This window comes from Staurois parvus, unplaced genomic scaffold (assembly GCF_062004578.1).
Source record: "Staurois parvus isolate SC_StPar_1 unplaced genomic scaffold, SC_StPar_1.0 ptg000090l, whole genome shotgun sequence".
Taxonomy (NCBI): domain Eukaryota; kingdom Metazoa; phylum Chordata; class Amphibia; order Anura; family Ranidae; genus Staurois; species Staurois parvus.
The window spans coordinates 26,094,807-26,108,868 of record NW_028317886.1 but is presented as its reverse complement, the minus strand read 5'-3'; positions in this window follow the sequence as shown (position 1 = coordinate 26,108,868).

Genomic DNA, 14,062 nt, shown 5'->3' with positions numbered 1-14,062 from the left:
ATGGTAAAACGTGGCAAATCTGTATTTTTGGATGTTTTTTTGAGCAAAAAAAATTTTTTTGGTTAACCACTTCCCGTCCGGCCGTTGTATATAAACGGCCGGACGGTGGCACTGCAGGGTCGGGTGGCCGTCTATAAACGGCCTCCCCGCACCCTGCTTGTGCGCGCTCCCTGGGAGCGCGCAGCACCGCGATCCAGTGCCCGCTGTGTCCTCCGGACACAGTGAAACACCGATCGTCGGACGGGACCTCTGTACGAGGTCCCGATCATGTGATCACTGATTGGCCAATCAGTGATCACATGCAAAGTAGTAAGCAAGATGTCACTTCTGACATCATTGCTTACTATGTGTGAAATCTGTGAATGATCACAGAGGTCACATGGTACAAGGCTATTCACAAAAGCCTTGTACCATGTGACAAGCTGTGACCAATCACAGCTCACTCAGTACTTATCAATGAGTGCAAGAATGCACACAGAGAGAAAGAGAAATGATTGCTTTTACATCCTATATGGGTCTAAAAGCAATCAGTGTAAAAAAAAAAATCTTCATCACCCCCCACAAGTAGTACAGTGTCACCATGGTGACACTGTACTGCTAGGGTGACAGTATGTAAAAAAAAAAAATAAAAAAAAAAATATAAAAAAATAAAATAAAAATGTAATATAAACTAATTTGGATTTTTTTTTTTTACTAAAAAGATAATGGAATAAATTTTGGCTAAGATTTATGATGAAATATTATTTATTTGCAAAATTTTATAAAAAAAACACTTTTCAAAATTTTTGGACATTTCATTTACATAGCAAAAAAAAATACAAATCCCAGTGGTGAATAAATACCACCAAAATAAAGCTTTATCTGTCTCAAAAAAATGGTAAAAAATTCATTTGGGTACAGTGTTCCATGACCGCGCAATTGTCATTCAAAGTGTGATAGCGCTAAAAGCTGAAAATTGCCCTGGTCAGGAAGGGGGTAAAAGTGTCCGGACAGGAAGTGGTTAACTGTTTCAATACCGTGCAATTTTACACCTTCCTGCCCAGGCCATTTTTCAGGTTTCAGCGCTCTCACACTTTGAATGACAATTGCACGGTCATACAACACTGTACCCAAACTAAAATTTTATCATTTTCTTCACACAACTAGAGCTTTCTTTTGGTGGTATTTAATCACCACTGGGGTTTTTATTTTTTGCTAAATTAACAAAAAAATACCAAAAATTTTGAAAAAAAACACATTTTTCTTTGTTTCTGTTATAAAAGTTTACAAATAAATAATTGTTCTTCATGTATTTAGGCCGAGATGTATTCTGCTACATGTCTTTGGTGAAAATAACCCAAATTAGGATGTATTTTTTAGTTTTTAGGAAAGTTATAGAGTTCACAAACTATGGTATAGATCTGAAAATTGATCAATCCTGAAGTACTGACGGCCAATCTAATTTCTTGAGGTCCAAGAATGTCAGAACAGTACAGATATCCCCCAAATGACCCCTTTTTGCAGAGTAGACAGTCCGACGTACTTCATAAGAGGCATGGCGAGTTTTTTGAAGTTGTATTTTTTTGTCATAATTTTTCGGAAAATGAAAAAATGAAAAAAATTATTTTCACTATTTTTTTTTTTACATACTGTCACCAGTGCAGTACAGCGTCATCATATAACTGGCATGGTGGTGAACAGGGACACTGACTGGTGACAGTATAAAAAAAATATATATATATATATTTTATTTTAATTTTTTTTATTTTTTTATTATATTTAATTTTTTATTACATTTTTTTTATTTTTTTTAAGATTTTTTTCATATTTTACTATGACCAAAATAGTACAATGTTACCATAGTAACATTGTACTACTTTGGGGAAGTGATCAGTATTTTTTTTTTTTTTTTTACACAATTTGCTTATAGCAAAGAATTACTTTGCTATAAGCAAGCATTTACCTGAATGAAATCGATTCATTCAGCTTTTTTTTTTTTTTTTTTTTGTGCTTAGCTGTGATTTGGTCACAGCTAATCACATGACATGTGCATGTGATTAGCTGTGACCATTCACAGCTTGGCACTAGTATACATTGGATGGCATCATGAATGAAGCCATCCATTGTATACAACTGTCATGTGACCTGCTGTGATTGGTCACAGCAGGTCACATGGTACCAGGAATGGGAGCCGGTACTCGGATCTGTCATCGGCCGTGTCCGAGGTGCACGGCCGATGACAGATCGCACTGCTGCGCCGCTCTGCACTAGCGCAAACGGCGCATGTGCGGGAGCACGCCAAATGGCATGCACCCGGAATACAGGAGCGTATTTGAAGCCGCCAAACGGCCATTGGCCGGGCGGCTAATGGTTAAAAAATGCAAACGTGAAAAAACGAGATTAAACGCTAATGCAAAAACACTGAAAAACTCATGTTTTTAACGTGACTTTACACAGTTAACGTTACCAGCATTATTAAAACGGCCAGTGTGCATGGAGCCTAAGGGTGGATAAAGAAGGCAAGAGACAGAGAAGAACAAACATGCGTCCTGCAGGTGTCAAGGCCTTTCATGAGCTATAGTACTGTGGGCTAATGTTCTTTGATAGACAACATCATGAATCTCTTATATCTCATGCCTACACCCTTGTTGCTGTGGCAGACCCTTGCAACTTCAGTAGGTGACCTGTAGGAGTGTATTTTATGAAGCATGTACCTTACAACGTCCTCTCTTTCTGTTCCTTCATTGCCAGTCTCATTCACACTTTCAAGGAAGGTTTTAATTTTATTTTTTTGCAATCTTTTGTACATCAGAGGCAACAAAGAGAGTATTTTAAAGCTTTGTATATGTTAGAGACAAGGAAGGTGTTCCAGCACCCCAAGCATGTGCCTTCCAGGTTAATCAGATCACTGACAAAAGGGAGAGGGGTGGGTTGGTGTACTACAGATATGCCTGGATGAAAAACCAAAGCACCAAGTAGATAGTTTGTACTCCCTGTATGCAACACAACACCTAATTTTAAATTCTGGCTGGAATGTACTTATATCTTTTGTTAGCTTTTTTGTTAACTATTACAAGCAATACATGAATGGACCAAGATGAATGAAGTATTACATAGGTTTCTTTTACTTTTAGTGTTTTACACTATGGATGCGACACCTGAGCTGGGATGTGATAACTTGGAAATCCCGTCCTCTTCTCTAGCTTTTATAAATAATCCCCAGATCGTTTCTATGTGTGCCAAGTATAAGCAAACCTTTACTGTAAATTATATATGTTTTACATTAACATAGTTATAAGTCATGAAAAGCTTGTAAAAAGTAGACTGTCTAATCCATTGCCCATAAACTAGAATATACCAAATAACAAACATAAAATAGTAAATGAAAACATTTTAATGAGTGAGTCACTGGGGGTATCCTAAAAGTCTGTGATTTTTATTTTTGAGCCATGACCATGACCATGACCATGACGTTCTTTGAAACTGGATAAGAAACCCTTGGCTCAATCCCAAGAGAGACTCTAGTAAATAGAAATTCTGAAGGACCCTCTGCACACTGGTATATACCCTTTCAAGCAAACTATGCAACAAATAGGGATATTTGGTTCACACATATTGCAATACATGTTTAAGCTGGCCAACTGCGTCAAAGTAATCCCTCTATGGCCAGTCCTACTCTGCCCTGCCAACGCAAGTGCTACTGCGGACACAATGCTAGCATAGGGGAAAAGACACAATGGGGAGAGCTACAAGGTTCAGGTCTGGCTACTGACCACACAATACAACAAACAAGAGATCCCTGTGCTCAAATCCATACAGCTAGTGCATGCATTTATCCATCAGGTGCTAAAGGGGTGTAACCACATTAACTCTAGAAATTCTGAAGGACCCTCTGCACACTGGTATATACCCTTTCAAGCAAACTATGCAACAAATAGGGATATTTGGTTCACACATATTGCAATACATGTTTAAGCTGGCCAACTGTGTCAAAGTAATCCCTCTATGGCCAGTCCTACTCTGCCCTGCCAACGCAAGTGCTACTGCGGACACAATGCTAGCATAGGGGAAAAGACACAATGGGGAGAGCTACAAGGTTCAGGTCTGGCTACTGACCCAACAATACAACAAACAAGAGATCCCTGTGCTCAAATCCATACAGCTAGTGCATGCATTTATCCATCAGGTGCTAAAGGGGTGTAACCACATTAACTCTAGAAATTCTGAAGGACCCTCTGCACACTGGTATATACCCTTCAACTTCACAACTTCAGTAGGTGACCTGTAGGAGTGTATTTTATGAAGCATGTACCTTACAACGTCCTCTCTTTCTGTTCCTTCATTGCCAGTCTCATTCACACTTTCAAGGAAGGTTTTAATTTTATTTTTTTGCAATCTTTTGTACATCAGAGGCAACAAAGAGAGTATTTTAAAGCTTTGTATATGTTAGAGACAAGGAAGGTGTTCCAGCACCCCAAGCATGTGCCTTCCAGGTTAATCAGATCACTGACAAAAGGGAGAGGGGTGGGTTGGTGTACTACAGATATGCCTGGATGAAAAACCAAAGCACCAAGTAGATAGTTTGTACTCCCTGTATGCAACACAACACCTAATTTTAAATTCTGGCTGGAATGTACTTATATCTTTTGTTAGCTTTTTTGTTAACTATTACAAGCAATACATGAATGGACCAAGATGAATGAAGTATTACATAGGTTTCTTTTACTTTTAGTGTTTTACACTATGGATGTGACACCTGAGCTGGGATGTGATAACTTGGAAATCCCGTCCTCTTCTCTAGCTTTTATAAATAATCCCCAGATCGTTTCTATGTGTGCCAAGTATAAGCAAACCTTTACTGTAAATTATATATGTTTTACATTAACATAGTTATAAGTCATGAAAAGCTTGTAAAAAGTAGACTGTCTAATCCATTGCCCATAAACTAGAATATACCAAATAACAAACATAAAATAGTAAATGAAAACATTTTAATGAGTGAGTCACTGGGGGTATCCTAAAAGTCTGTGATTTTTATTTTTGAGCCATGACCATGACGTTCTTTGAAACTGGATAAGAAACCCTTGGCTCAATCCCAAGAGAGACTCTAGTAAATAGCACACACTTAATGCCTAAGTTCCCTTTTAGCACCATTCAGACAGTGACTTCAGCCGCACATCTTAGTCATAGCAGAAATTTTTTGTGGTGAAAGCATTAAACCCACATGCGGCTCTCTTTCTGTGGCTGCTGGGGGTCATGATCCTTCCCCATTACCTGAATAAATCATAAAGTCTGCACAGACCACACAAGAAGGAATGTTTGTAAGCCACAGGCAATGCCTCGAGTGTGTTATTCACTTTCAGAAAAAAAAAAAAAAAACATACACAGCAAAACAGAATGAGTAAAAACGGAGCAAACAGCAAGTTGTAGGAAATGTTTAGACGGTTTTATTTAATCTTTTGAGGTAATGTGGAGACTATCTTCTTTTTCTAAGGCCAGGAAATGTAATTAAAATATTTTGAAAATAAATAAATAAACCAATATTGCACCTCCTGTAAGATGTTTTCATTCGCAAGAGTGGAAAAGTTTTCTTCAAGGATTTGTGACAGCCCTCAGCCACTGTGTGTGGCAAAAAGGACGACACCTTACTGAGTCCAAGAGTCTGAGCAGGAGAATAACAGGCTTAAATATTCTCTGTCAGCATGTCCAGAGAGACTGTCACCGTGACCTGATAGGTTTAACTCCTACCGAGGCCTCACATTTCCTTAAAGTGATACTAAAGGCTATTTTTTTTCTTTAAAATAAAAAAGATGTTATACTTACCTACTCTGTGCAACAATATTGCACAGAACGGTATCTTACCTCCTCTTCTGGAAGTCCCCTGCCAGTGCTGTCTGCTTCTCCCTACTATGGGTGCCTCCTTAGCAAGCTGTCCATAAGATACACAGATCACAGCTAGGCCCTGTCCCCAATCCCTGCTCACTGGATGTGATTGATAGCAGCGGGAGCCAATGGCTCTGTGGTATCTGTGCCAATGAGGAGGAAGAGACCTGGGAGAGTCAATGCTCTCATGCACATCACTGGGTTGAGATCTGACTCAGGTAAGTATAAGCTGCACACTGAAATGTTTATATAAAGAAAAAATAGAAGTAAACAAACACACTTGTGTTGTTTAGCTGATCCTTTTATGCATATTAGATCTTTGTAGTTTGTGTAACTGGGGCTGGGGCAGGGACATGTCCTTTGTCTGTGAACTGTGTGCTAAAAGATGTCCCTCTTTATTGTTTTTCGTAAAGTTGGAAGGTGTGCTATAACCACACCTCTTTATTAAAATGAAGTGTATATTGCGACCATAGATTTCCATTAAATGATAACCATACATTTGATTAAAAACTTGCCACATTTTTAGGCTATCACACTTAGACTTAAAGTATAACTAAAGGCAAAACTTTTTGTTTTGGATAGAGTGGAGAGGGATTAGAACCAGAGCTGGATCAAGGGGTGCAGTAAAAAATGTTAGATGGTGAAGGATGGGAGGTCAGCAGAGCATTGGACTGCGAGTCTGTAGGGCAGAGGAAAGGGTCAGAGGTTTGTAGGACAGTGTACAGAGGCTATTGGTTTTTAGGGTTGTGTATAGGGGTCACAGAGCAGTGTACAGGGGGTCAGCATGGCAAAGGATGGAAGATCAGCAGGGGATTGTAAAGGAATTGGTAGGGCAGTGTACAGGGGGCAGTAAAGCAGAGGATAGGGGTCAGTTGAGCCAAGAACAGGGTACAGCAGAATGGGGGACAGTAGTCACTGCTGGCAGGGAAGAGGACAGGGGTCACTTCTGGCAGGGCAGAGGACAGGGGTCACTCCTGGCAGGGCAGAGGACAAGGGTCACTGCTGGCGAGGCAGAGGACAGAGGTCACTGCTGGTAGGGCAGAGGACAGGGATCACTGCTGGTAGGGCAGAGGACAGAGGTCACTCCTGGAAGGGCAGAGGACAGGGGTCATTACTAGAGAGGCAAAAGACAGGGATCTCCGCTGTAGAGGCAGAGGACAGGGATCACCCATGGCAGGGCAGAGGACAGGGATCATCACTGGTAGGGCAGAGAACAAGGATCACCACTGGAGAGGCAGAGGGCAGGGATCATTGCTGGCACTTCAATCAATAGAGCTCCTTTCCCATCCCTGCACTGCACACATACTGTAGCTGAGATCACATCCCTTTATACAAACACATTCTGTGTAGCTGGCTGCTATATTGCAGTTGTGACCTGTGAAATTCCCTTGGTGGAACTGCAGTAGCCAGCTACACACTGTGCAGATTGTGGCTGTCCAGATCGTATAATGATATCTTAGCTATATGTATTGTGGGGAGGAAAGGAGCCTAGTGGCTGGGCACAGCATCCAGGGAGGAGAGACAAAACTGAAATCTGGAGGGTGCAGCCCACCCCAGCACACCACTAGATTTGGCCATGATTTGAACTCCTGTCAGGTATTTTTTGCTGTCTCAGTTATTCACCCTCTCCTTTTGTCCTATTTACCGTTATAATTGAAATTGAAAGTAAAAGCAAATCCCAAATTATAGGTTGTCTCCAGAAGAGTAAAAGGGAAAATCTTCCAATGGGGATACTTGTTCTGGGGAACCTGGTTTGGCCTTTAGTTCTACTTTAATCAATCTTATCCTTCAAACGGTTTGATATAAGTATGTGGAGAATGATATAGCACATGCAGTAGGCATTCAGAAGCTGCTGTTTGTTCTAGGCCCACTTTTTAACCAATTCATCAGTTCTGTGTGAATTTGAGGCAGCATCCTGTAAATTGTAGAAATTGTTGGTGATATATAAAGGGATCAAAATACAAAAGTACATTCATTTCTAGAGATGTAAGGATGAACCGAACTGCCCTTGGTTTGGTTAGAGTGTTGTTTGTCAAATTTCAAGGAAGTTCAAATACCGAACGTGAATCCTATTTAAATTAATGGGAGCTGAATCTGTCAAATTTAAAACTGACCATTTTCTGGCTAATAGGTAAGGGGGTGACAAAAAATAACATGGGGTGTGAGCACTCTCCTGAGGAAACTGTACCATTGTTAAAAAAAAAAAAAAAAAAAAAAATCAATTTGACCAGGAGCAGTGATTTTTTTTCCCCTTTATTCTTAACATGAAAAATAAAATGCACAGTTTCTTTAAACAACTTGCCTGGGGGTGCCCCAATCTTTCTTGTGAAGGGGTGCACCCAGGGGCGGACTGACAACTCATGGGGCCCCCGGGCAATAGGGGATCATGGGGCCCCTGTGTCCTTCCCCAAACTCAAAAAAGCCTATGAAAAAGGTACCAGGGGCATCTCATGGGGCCCCCTACTGACTCCGGGCCCTCAGGCAGTGCCCAAGTTTCCAAATGGTCAGTCTACCCCTGGGTGCACCTCTATGATGTACAGAAATGCTGCAGCAGCACTGACATTTACAAAGGAATACAGTATTTATCCAGCTGGCCAGCTCAGTGGATTGCTTTAAAAAAGGCCTGGATTCTTTCTTGGATACACAGAATATTATTATTATACAGTATTTATATAGCGCCAAAAGGTTTGCTCAGCGCTGTACATTATAGTGGGGGACAGTACATGAGACAATACAGTAAGAAAACAAAACACGAGGGGTTCGAGGGCCCTGCTCTTTCAAGCTTACAATCTAGGAGGGAGGGGATAATGGCACAGCAGGAAGTGGCTGTGGGGGATGGAGTGGTAGGAGGAATGGAGGAGATCGGCAGTTAGGTGAGGGTGGGGTAGGCTTCCCTGAAGTGATGGGTTTTCAGGGTGCGCCTAAAGGTGAGGAGGGTAGGTGACAGTCTGATGGATTGGGGTAGTGAGTTCCAGAGGATGGGGGAAGTCCTGGAGAAGTCCTGCAGTCGGGCGTGGGAGGTGGAGACCAGGGAGCTAGAAAGTAGGAGGTCTTGTGAGGAGCGAAGATTACGGGTTGGGTGGTATTTGCGTATCAGGTCGGAGAGTTAGTTTGGGGCAGCGTTATGAATGGCTTTGTATGTCAGTGTTAGTAGTTTGATGCGTTTGGGCAATCGGGAGCCAGTGGAGGGAATGACAGAGGGGGGTGGCAGAAGCGGAGCGGTTGGTAAGGTGGATGAGTCTGGCCACTGAGTTCAGGATTGACTGAAGCGAGGATAGTCTGTGATGAGGTAGGCCGGTGCGGATATAACTGGATATTAACATTTATAGGTAAAGTTGATCCAGGGAATATGCGATTGCCTCTCGTTGGATCAGGAAATAATTTTTTTCCCTGCATGAACAAATTGGATTATGCTTTGCTGGGGGGAGGGGGTTGCCTTCCTCTGGATCAACTGTGGGTGTAGGATTATAACTTTTTTAAAAAAATGGTTGAACTGGATGGACTTTGTCTTTTTACAGCCAGACTAACTATGTTTAAAATTGCCAGCAAATGATGTTTCATTTTTGGCTTCTTTGTTTAAAAAACTAAACAGCACACACACCCCTCTAAGGGTCTGCTATGTTATCCGGGGGACCTTTGAAGGAGACTGTGTTTGTTTGTTTTTTTTGTTTTTTTAAAGAAGCTTGCAATGAAATGTCATGTGCCATTAACTTATTTTAAACACTTTTTTTCCTTTGTAAATTTCTGAATTTAAAGGATAAATTCACCCTGTGGAACATGTTACATTTTCCAGCCATATTTAGGGTGGAACATGTGTCATGTTCCAGCAGCTGCAGCTTCTCCCCCCTCCCAGTGACAAGGAGCCGGCACCTGCTGTCACTGTTTGAAAACATTGCGCCCACACGGCACACAGTTTCCTGTGAATGCCTTGAACTACAAGTACTGTCAGTCTTTGTGGCTGACAGCTTTTAGTTCTGAAATGAACTGTGAGGTCACTGATGAATGGCCTTGTAGTTTATTCACAAGCCTTGTAGTTTTTAAAGAGTCAGCCCATATGAAGGTTAGCTCTTATTCTGATTTGAATCAGAACTCCAAGGTCCTGTAGCTGCGGATGCAATTCACTCATGCATTCCATGAACTGATTGGGCAGTATGTTGGTTACTGCTCATGCGGTAACCCATGTTTGCAAATATCAAATGTCATCTTTATTACATGTAGATATGTCTCAGAATGTTGGACAATCTCTGGGATTGTTTTTGCTTCACTGAACAAGGAACAATCCACTCAGTATATGCACACTGCATCAAAATGTCGAATAAGTCAGCTTGAAAAGCTGCACAGGTATTGGCAGTGTAGCAATGTAACAAATGAGAAGATCCATACTGATCAATTTCCGAAGACTGTACCCCTATATGGTCAGCATTAGCAAGCCTATGCACAGTCTGATAGTTGGAAGTAACTGAATACATTAATTTGCTGGGCAAAGGTAAGGTTACTGGTTATCTTGTTTTTGGTGAAACAAACTCTTTCAACCAAGAAAAGAACTTTATATTGCAAAGATGTTTCAGCGTGTAGGAAGTCTATGTGAAAATAAATTGTTAATTCTTGTTATTATTATGCTTGGCCTAGCAGACACACTATCTTTAGTGTCAGAATACTTGTAGTAGTTGGTGTCCCTTTGTCTAGGAACCGCACTCAAGCAAGAAGTAGACATCAGATGTCATTAAATTGCAGTTTTATTAACCAGGAAAGGTACACAGCCAGGTTTTACAGAGGCAACTCTTCAATAAACAAAGTTTAGTAGAAGTTGTCAAACATCATAACAGCCCTTCTACTCTAGTGTCTGCATTCGCTACATGCTTCTATGGGGCACAAACTTTCTATGGTGATGTGATAGTTACTCTTTTAATACTAGTCACAGTCTCCTGCTGTTCTACATAAGGTGGACGTTTTTCCACTATGGTACTTAAAGTGTTTCTAAAAGCAAAAGTTTTTTCTTTTTGTTTTGGATAGAGTACGGGTGGGTTATAACCCCTGTATTTTTTTGCCATCTTTGTCCAATTAGAGCAGTGGTTCTCAACCTGTGGGTCGTGACCCCTTTGGGGGTCGAACGACCCTTTCACAGGGGTCGCCTAAGACCACCGGAAAACACATATTTCTGATGTGTAAAGAGCAGATACTGTGTTGAAAGCAGCTACTGTGTTGAAAGCAGCTACTGTGCTGAAAGCAGCAGTATTGAAGGTAAAACAACACTTCATGAATTATAATTACTGGGTAAACAATTTTATGGTTGGGGGTCACCACAACATGAGGAACTGTATTAAAGGGTCGCAGCATTAGGAAGCTTGAGAACCACTGAATTAGAGAGATTTCCTTTCACTTTCAATGGCATAGCCAAAACAGAAAGTGAGAGGAAATCCCGAAAACATGAGGGAATCCCAGGCTATCACCAAGGTCACCAGAATTAGTGTCTACTTTAGAAGATTTTCCTTATATTCCTGTTTTGATGTGAACCTAAATTTTGAGATTTTCTTTTACTTTCACTTTCGATGATAACAATAAACAGGATAAATAAATAAGGTGAATCTTCCTAACCAGGGCACAGACAGCAATAAAACCTGACAAGAATTCTAATCCCTCTTCACTCTATCCAAAACTAATAAAAAAAAGTTTATTGACACTTTAAGTATGACAGTTCCAATACTTTTCATGTAGAAAGGAGGTCTATCCCACCAGGAGGAATGTGGTAATCTGTAGGTTGACTGAACAATAATAAAGTGCATAAAAGCACTGACTCTGCTGCTCTTGGGGATTCTTCACTGTCCCAACTTGTGCACCATTTCCCAGCTGTAACTGCATTTTTTCCTATATGCACTCACTTCCTGCACTCATTTCTGTACCTCCAATATCAAAACACAAAGTGATCACCACACCGACTATCGACTCCAAAAATCTGCAAACTCTGCATACATTCCACAGCTGCTTCCAGAAGTTACTCTGCAATACCTGGCCGCTTCCCCGATAAACTCTGCAGATGCCCACAGGGCTACTAGATGTGCCTTCTGCTTTTTTTAATATGTGAGTGTATTTTTTATTTCTACTTTTGCTGGCAATGACGTCTACACTTAGTGGCCAGTGGTGCCCCCTGTCTTTTGAATCTTTTTGCAGTGTACAGTACCTACAGCATAGTGTATATAGTACAAGGATTGGTATGCAACATACAGAATACAGGATTTTGAAATGTTTTGTCCTTCTTTTGCCTGGTGTTGATGCAAACCTGGTGGGTGGGAGCAAGAGAACAAGCAAGGTCAAAATAGGGCAGGTCTTATGTTATTCCCTTATCTTCAATTTTTACTAAACAGTTGAAAGTACAATAAATGACGTTACAGTGTCTCTTTAAAATGCCACTCATATTAGAAAAAACACATGGCTCTTAGGCTTCATGTACATGAGCAGCTCCTAAACTCAACTCCATAAAAGCCTATGTGTCCATGTACGCATAGGCTTTTAGCAGAGTTTAGGTGAGGTTAAACCTCCCTCTCCTGAAAGTGGAAGAATCGCGTTCAGGATAGGAAAGTTTTGACCACCGACCATGGGAAAACATAAATCACGGCAAAACGCAGCAACCGCGGTACTGCCATTTGCATTTTCCCATGGCCGGTGGTCAGGGTAGGCTCATGTACATGAAGCCTTAAAAACTAACTACTGTTACAGTAGAACATATCTACCTACAGTTCATAAAAATGACTTGTAAAGCCATTTGTCCATATAGCATGTCACTTGTCATTTAACACATATAATTTCTTTCTGAGTTTGAAATGTTGTTGTGGTTAGATTGCACGCAATATTAACAAAACCCATTATGGCTCTGGTATTTAGTGATTTCATTTCAGTGAAAGGTATTCTGAGACATCAAGGGATGCCATCAATTTCCATCAAGCTGTAAGAGAGATAAAGAGTTCAAATTTTAAACAGTACCACCAAGCAGGCAGTCATTACCACTAACAACCTTCATAAATAGTTCTGCTATGCGTTACTAGCCCCTCTGGCAGTGAAAGGGATCAAACATTTTCCACCTATTAAGTATTTAACAAATCAAATGGCTTTAATAAGCTTGTGGAATCTGAAATTATGTTACACACACAAACTTCTGGGGAGGTTTAACAGTCCATGAAAATAAATGCTCAAGCTTCCAATGTAGCAAGTAATTGCAAGTATGTCATAGTAAAAAATAGGATAATGTACAGTAATGAGAAAGACACCACATGCACATTAACTGCATTTTAATGGGAAACTGTAATGGTTTTTGGGTCCATTTTTTAACTTTACAAGCTTTTAAACTGAATGTTTTTAATATTTATTATTCTTCTAAAACATCTCTTTTTTTTATAAATGAACATGTAACACAGGAGGCACCCAAAACATTGGTTTTGCAAAGCATTAGGGTTTCCTAAAGAGCAAGCATTGCAGTTTCTTTTTTATCTGTGGCTATTTTTCTTTAACTGAAACTCCCTAGTAAATCTGAGAAACAATGATGGTGCAGAGCAATACAAAGCAGCCTGTTTGTGCTGAAAGGGAAGAGATCTGTATTGTTTACATACAGACCTCTCCCCTCTCATCTCCTCCGACAATCACTGGGAATAGGCGGCCGGGACTCAGTGATTGACTTGCCGAGGAGCCAATAGCTACCCGGGAAAACAAAATGATATATATGTGATTGTGCGCATCCCTGCCGCCCTGTAGCAGTACTGCTGCTAAAGGGGCGGTCAGGAAGCTGTTAAATATAAAATAATGCATATGAATATTATCTAGTCCTTCATCCAACCAGAAGGTGGAGCTCTAAGCTCAAGCCTGTTAATTACATGGATCAAGATCTCGTTGGAAAAGCCCAGTTGAACTTTTTAGGTTAAATCGTCTATATGCATTTTAGGTGCATCATAACAAAAGGTATACAAAGTCTTACAGTTCATTTTATTTAGAGAGCAGCCTGAGTAGAAAAGCCTGTCCCCTGCTCTGTGTTTAAGCCAGCAATGGGCAAACTACGGCCCGGCGGACCTTTTAATCCGGCCCGCGGAGCGTGGCAAACATCGGCTGTCAGAATGTGTGTAGGCGGGGCAGCGTGAGGAACGCGAGGGGAGCTAGACTCCTCTCACAGTCCGCCCTGAAGACCGGAACACGGCGAGAGGAACGCGCGGAGCAA